This window comes from Galeopterus variegatus, unplaced genomic scaffold (genome assembly GCF_000696425.1).
Source record: "Galeopterus variegatus unplaced genomic scaffold, G_variegatus-3.0.2 Scaffold435, whole genome shotgun sequence".
In the NCBI taxonomy this organism is placed as follows: domain Eukaryota; kingdom Metazoa; phylum Chordata; class Mammalia; order Dermoptera; family Cynocephalidae; genus Galeopterus; species Galeopterus variegatus.
This window is the reverse complement of record NW_007726546.1, coordinates 162,759-170,258: the sequence shown is the minus strand read 5'-3', so window position 1 is coordinate 170,258 and position 7,500 is coordinate 162,759.

Below are 7,500 nucleotides of genomic sequence, written 5' to 3'. Positions count from 1 at the left end.
GTGCCTCGCTCAGCCAGTGAGCAGGAGCCGGTCTGTATGTGGGATCCGAACCCTCGGATGGGAGTGCCGCTGCGCTTCCCAAGCGGCACACTATCCAGTGCGCCACCGGGCCGGCCCCTGCAGTATTACTTTTGACTTACTATTTTCTTAGGTAAAGAAAACTCTAATAGTTTCTACTTGGCCTTTCTCACCACAGTAGCCTTTGCTTCACAGGCCAGGGAACCAAACTGGGATTCTGCCAGCTGTTAGTATATCAATTCCCAGTATGGATGTAGAGGTCTGAGAACCAGGAGTGTCCATATCCAATGGCAGGAGAGGATGGATGTCCCAGCTCAAACAGAGAGAGAAATTTTACCTTTCCTCTGCCTTTTTGTTCTATTTGGGCTCTCAGTAAATTTGATGATTCCTGCCTATGTTGGTGAGGGAGATCTTCTTTACTTAGTGTACTGTTCAGATGTTAAATATCTCCAAAGACACCCTCATAGACACATCCAGAATAATGTTTTACCAGCTCTCTGTGCATCCCTTAGCCCAGTCAAGTCGATGTATAAAATTAACCATTATAGCCCCAAAATATTTATTGAGTGACTAAGTACAAGAAGCTAGATACAAAGGTATCTAGATACAAATGCAATATTTACAAACCTCATTAAACACTGGCAGTATGCTAGGCAGAGTGCTAAACCAAAGAGATAAAAAATTTTAAAAATACTGCCTAAAGAGATAAGAATATAATAGGAAAGGTGGGTAAATAGGCAATTTTTAACTGTGTGAGTACTACAATAGATGCAAAATAATATTTTTTTGTATTATATAACAAAAGTATAAATAATGTAAATGTAAGGGGTGGGTTGTCAGGGAAGAATTCCTCACAGGTGTGATATCTGGCCTGAGTTCTAAAAAATATGTCTTGCTTGATTATATAAACTTTTGTTCGACATGTGGCAGCATAATATTTATTCCATTCTTTGAGTTTAGTAAATATTTGTTAATGTTTTAACACTCAAATAATTTAAAAGTGCATCTTTCATTTAGGTGTATTATTATAATAAACATTAAATTTATGAAGCTGTCTTTAATCTACAAATTTTATTTTTATTTTATTACTAATCTAAAATATGATGAGATTGATCAGTGAGAAGTCTTAAATGTTTCCACATTTATGTGGACATAATGAATAATGTATGAATATATATGCAAGCTACATGTTTGAGAGTCTCTGCTCATGGAAAATAACACAATGGACACATATTCCAGAGGACCACAAAAGTGAAAAAAATGACATTTCTCGTATTTCTTTTTTTTTTTTTCTTGAGACTCAGATGGAAAAATGGCCATGTAGTTTTCTAGTCACCTTGTAATTTATTTAATTTTGTATTAAGTTGTTGACATCAAAAGCATTTTTTTTTTTGGTTTTTAAATTCCATATTCAAGAAAAATGCCTAAATAAAGATTATGAGCTGTTCTGCAGAAGCATTGCCTGTTGGAAAAGTTGTTTAAGTTGTATATTTGTTACAAACCCTGGGGCTACCACTCAAGGAAGACACCAATTAGAAGTAGACTTGAAACATAACCAGCAAGTCTAGATCGAATTACTCTTCCTGAACTCAAAGGGTTATGCTAATATGCATATTTCACTCAATATTTTTATGTCATAAATTTTTTGAAGCAGTTCTATTTTTATTCATATCCGGCATAAAATGACAGCTCAAAATATAGGTCAGGGTGTTACTGACTGCTTAGAGCAAGTACACACTTGGGAAATTTCATTTCCTAGGGACTTATCTACAGAGTGATATGTATTTGGACTTTTTGTTATTTAGATGTCGTTATAAAATCTCTAAAGGTCTATATCTTTTATATGTAAACACATATGAACATTCACTGGAAACAGTGAGGATCTACTCAAAAGAGATTCATATCTAAATTTTTAAGGCTTATGCTTCAACTTGGATCTTTTAGAAATACCATACCTTGATAAAACAGATTACACAGCTGTAGCATTAGATTACCTAGAAAAAGTAACTTTTTTCTCTGTAATTGTAATGTCCATATTAACGCTGCATTGTCTGCAATAGCATGATTCATCTGCTCTTCCAATTCAAGACATGAGACTGTGCTGCTTTTGTTATCCATCCAATTTGATATTTTCCTTCTAATGAAGGCACATCTGTGTTTTTTTGGGTGTATTAATGTTCAGTGTTCTCTTAGGAAAAGTATGCCTACAGCCTAGACGATTAACCACTTCTTGAAAAACATTTCTTTTTAAAGGTGACATAAGTGCTGAAGCATGTAGATTGTGCTACTATATTAAACATGTGTTCATTAAGAAAAATAAATTTAAAATGAAAGTGGTTTTACATCTCCAGGGCAATAGTAAGTTATGCCTCAACAATCTGCATGAATTTACGTCCCTAAATGTTCTTCCACTTAGTACTCTATGAAACCTATACGATCATATTAGTATATGTGCATTTTTGGGAGACAGACTTAAGAGACTTTTCTTCCTTAACTGTTAAAATTTTTAAGGTGTTCACAGGTATTCAGGTAATTGCAGTATTTAATTTTTTGGTAGAATGTATGGCAGTATACAAATACCTTCATATAATACTTTTCAGAGGAAAGAATTAGCAAATATTTTTAAAGGTAAAGACATTTCTCCTTCGTTTTCTATGTCTTTGACAGCTTCCTCTGTCTTCTCTTCCTCTGGTTACTTCTCTTTCTTTTCTTTCCCTTGTCATCATTCCTCCCACTCCTGTTTACTTCTCTTCTTTATCATAATCATAATGACTGCCTTCAAGCAAGGCCTTACTCATGTGGCAGATACTGTGCTATTTCTTCAAAAGTCTAATCAAAATGAATACATTTTAAAATAAAACCAAACACAGGATGGACTCCAATCTTACTAATGTCTTGAGTTAAACATGTAACTTCATTTGCGAGGATTAAACTACCAAATGATCAGTACATTATTTCCAGTGTTTGTGATCCTGCCTCCAGATTATTAGAACAGCTTTTTCATAGGGTAGTACAATAGACCTGAGAGAGTTTTTCAGGGGATGTACACAGGGTAGGTATGTGCTAATGTCATCATAGAAGTAGGATCACCATTTGAATTCTTTTCCTTTGCATTCTTCTGTATTTACAAACTACCTAGCCCTAGTGTAACCATCTTGCAAAGAAAGATGTGCCATTGGTTAAACAAGAAGTGTGATAAGACAGTGTACAACTCTACTTCAATAAAAAAAAATGATAACAAAAAATAAAAACTAGATTGGGGGGAGGCATATGTCTGACTATTGCTTTAAAAGAGTGCATATTTTGTGAAAAATAAAAATATGTGAGCTGGTGAATTATCGGCTTGGTTAGAGCAAGGTGCTGACGACACCAAAGTCAAGGGTTTGGATTCCCATATCAGCTAAATGCCAAAAACAAACAAACAAACCCCCCAAACACAAAAAAACTATGGCTCTACTGTGTAAATATGGAAAATGTATATAAACATAGTAGTTCCTCCAATAAGAGGTATTAAATGAAGAAATTAAAGTCACTGGCTTTGCACAGAGCTCGTATCAAATCCTTGCTCTACATTTAATTAGCAGACCAATTTTGGGTAAGTTACTTAAGCTCCGTAATCCTCAGTTTCTAATATACAAAATGGCAATAGTAATAGTATTTACCATCATTGGGTGTTTGAGGGTGAGAGGGCATAGGAATGTTTAACACAGTACCTGAACAAGTACTCGGTACATGTTTATCTATTGTTATTAGTAGCACCACAGCCAAATTGCTAAGTCACTTATAATATAAATTCCCCCAACCTACTGGGCAACTAAATGTATATCAAAATAACTTCAAATTACCTTCTTTAATAGAAATAACTGGTAAAAAAAATATGAATTTAATTTCTTTTTTTCTTTTTACAATTTGCCAGAACATAGACTTATTTTCTAAGCATAACGTTTATTAAGGACTAACATGCTTCCAAATGTTTAGCAAATATTTGAGCACATTGGATTTGTGTATCATTATTCTAAGACTGGACTGGAGATAAAGCAGAAGACAAGGCAGGTAGGGTTCTTGCTCCCCTAAAGTTTACATTCCAGTCAGTAGGAGAATGGGGTAGGGCAGAAAAGCAGACAGACAACAAATGGGTAAACAAATACATAAATGATTTTATGAAATGATAAATTATATGCCATGAGGACAAGAAATCAAAATGATTCTCAGTGTATGAGTTGGTAGTTTTTTTGTTTTAGGTGTTGCTATAGGTTGAATGTGTCCTCCAAAAGTTCATGTGCTGGAAACTTGATCCCATCATTAACAGTGTTAAGGTGGGAAATCCAGCTATGGTATTTGAAAGGTGGCCTTTAAGAGGTGATTAGACCCTCAGGATTATGTAATGAGTTATAGTGTGTGTGGACTGGTGGCATTATAAGGAGAACACATGAGAGTGTTCTCACCACTCTTGCCATGTGATATGCTGCATCACCATGGGACTCACCAGACGTGCCCCTTGGACCATGGACTTCCCAGATTCCAAAAATGTAGGAAATAAATTTCATTTCTTTATAAATTACCCAGTTTCAGGTATTCTGTTAATGGACTAATACAGTTTTGTCGGGAGAGGTCTGTCTTTGAAAGTGTATTTAAACTGAGGTCTGAATGATAAGGAGGAACTAGCTACAGCTAGTGGAAAAACCCAAATCAGGAGCAAGTCTACTAAATTCCTATGTAGGAGGAACAAAAACTAGGCCAATGTGTCTGGAGCTCAGTGGCGTAGAGGAAGAAAAACGTTCAAACTATTTATTTTGTGCTTCCACTTGTTTTTCCTTTTATGGCTCATTGAACACTTTCTATTTAATTGATGTGTTTATTTTTGATATTAGAACAAAAACATTCCCTTTTAATCCAAGGTATCTATAATATCCCAGAATATGGTCACTGCTTACTCTGAAATCATCGGCAATATTAGAAATTCAACAAAATTTATATGTCAGAGTCAGGGAGGGGACCATTCCTGGGTTTTTATATAGGCTGGAAAATATTGTTCCACCAAAACTTAAGGAGTTTATTTGAAAACTAATAATTCTCTATCTCAGTAGTAAGTTTCAGTGAGTCTATTTCCATCTACAGAAACAGAAGTAGGAGGTGACAGAATATGGAGAACACAGAACTGTGGTTATCCTGGCCCCACCAGCATGCAAATCATTTAGCAGCACACCACCACCATACTGCAGCTTTCACTGCCAGGGATCCCTAAACAAAACATTTCATTACTAGTCTGCTAATAACCCCTTTGCTGACTCAGCTACCTGAATGTAAATATCATAGAAATGACCGTGAAATAAAAGCCAATTTGAAACAGTGAAAAGGGATCTAAAAGAAAATGCTTCCAACATATGCCTTCATATGTATAACTCTTTGTTTAAAAATCCACTTATCACAAAGTCTTATGACTCTATATGAAGCCAATAGAAGAAAAATAATTTCTCTTTCACATATCACTATACGTTGTTAAAGCTCTCTATCTTAAATGACAGCTGTTTTACCCCATACTACACAATGCATACAGAAAAGCTTCTAATTATATATATACACACACACACTCCAACTGAAATTGCCATAAATATCAAAATAGCCACAGTGAATTCCATAGTGCAATATTACAGTTAAAATTCTTCATTGTTTATTCAGTAAATGTCTTAGTGGGTTGTCTTGAGGTGCAGATAACATCATGACTGTTTATTTGTGGTACACAGGAGGTGCTTTTCTCTCTGCTGGAGTTTCTGTTTAGTTCTATGTTCTCTCTACATATCAGCCCCCTCCCCCCGACTCCCAATAGCCTTTTAATACTACTAGCTGTTGAATTTCAAGGCTGGCCTCCAAGGGGAAAAAATCCTTTGTGTGATGTGTATGGTGACAATATTAAAGTAATAAAGTGGACTAGTAATGCAGTTTTTTGAAATTCACTCCAAATAATATTAATGATGTAGCCTGAATGTTACTACATTCATATCTAAAATACAAGATAGAAATATGATGATTATAAATGATTTTTAAACCTGAATAATTATATATGTCAAAGCTTATCTGAACTGAGTAGGTTTAAAAGGCTACGAATTGCAGAGAAGCAAGCAGCTGCTTTTAGAAAGATTTTGGAGTTAATACAGTATTGAGTTGAAATTCCATCACAATTAAAGGTAAAATATTAAAATACATTTTAAAATATAAAGGTTAAAGAAAAGATGTTCATGATAAAAACATAGACTGGTTATTACAATAAGCGACGAGCACTGAATCATGCCAGGATAAATTGTATCTGTGAGAGTACCAGTGGAATTTTAAGTGGTTTCTACTATTTTTTTTTTCAATACATGTATGACTTCAGTTCATCCTTTTCCAGTCTGGTATAAATATGTGCACATATTAAAAAGTTGGTAGGTTCCCTTTAACATCAAGATTCCAAGCTCTTTTTGCATTAATGCTGATAAGTCAGGTTGAACTTAAATAAGACCTGTTTAACAATCAACAGTGTCTTGTTTGGTTCTTAAAAGGCATGTGTAAAAGCTGAGATGGAAGTCACCCTGTGGAGACAGCTCAATATGTATATGTGGGTGTCTGTACAGATGGAGCCAACTATTTGCATTTGACTCACTTTTTCCCTTCAGCAGAAGATAATTACAGCTATTTGTAATGATGATAATAATATTGTTTCCACAAATATCTATTTCTGCATTTATTTCTAAATAGTGTAAGTGTTTTTCTCTGTTTTATATGACATAGATTTGCTTTACAGAATGTATAATCTGGCACAAATACTCTAAATGAAAATAATTATTTTTTCTAGAAGTTTTTTTGCCTCTCTTTTTTGCAGACAGAGGCTTCATGGAAATTACTAGAGCTAAAAATTGGGAAACAATAGTTGGAATATATGTATGAGATAAAAACAGGGTACTTGATTCAGAAAAGGAGCTAGTATATGTTATTCCATTAATCTTCACAGTGATCAGGTGTGAGAGATATTATTACCTCTATTTCATAGATGGAAAACTGAATTTCAAAGAAGTTAAGAAACTACAGAAGCAAGATTCAGTTTCAGAAGATGCAGCTTCCTGCCAAATTTGGATGGGGATCAAGTAAGGTTAAGGTTAGGTAATTTTAGGAGCAGTGAAAAGCGAAACATTCCGGATGTAACTGAAGTTGATTCTGAGAGTTAAATATTATCAACTGGTAATATTTATCACTTAAATCATGCCACAATAAAGCTGTATGAAAATGCAAAACTCAGAAATTTCACTAGGCTAATTATATAAGTAAGACCATTAGCAACCAAGTATTTATTATGAAGATTTTACTAACCTTAGATTCAAAATACCGTTTCCGGTTTTTTTGTTTGTTTGTTTGTTTTTCTAGTTTAATAAGTGTTCATGGTAAGCAAATAATGAAGCTCTTTTGATTCTTTATTATTCTAGTTTATGAAAGATGTATACATGCCAT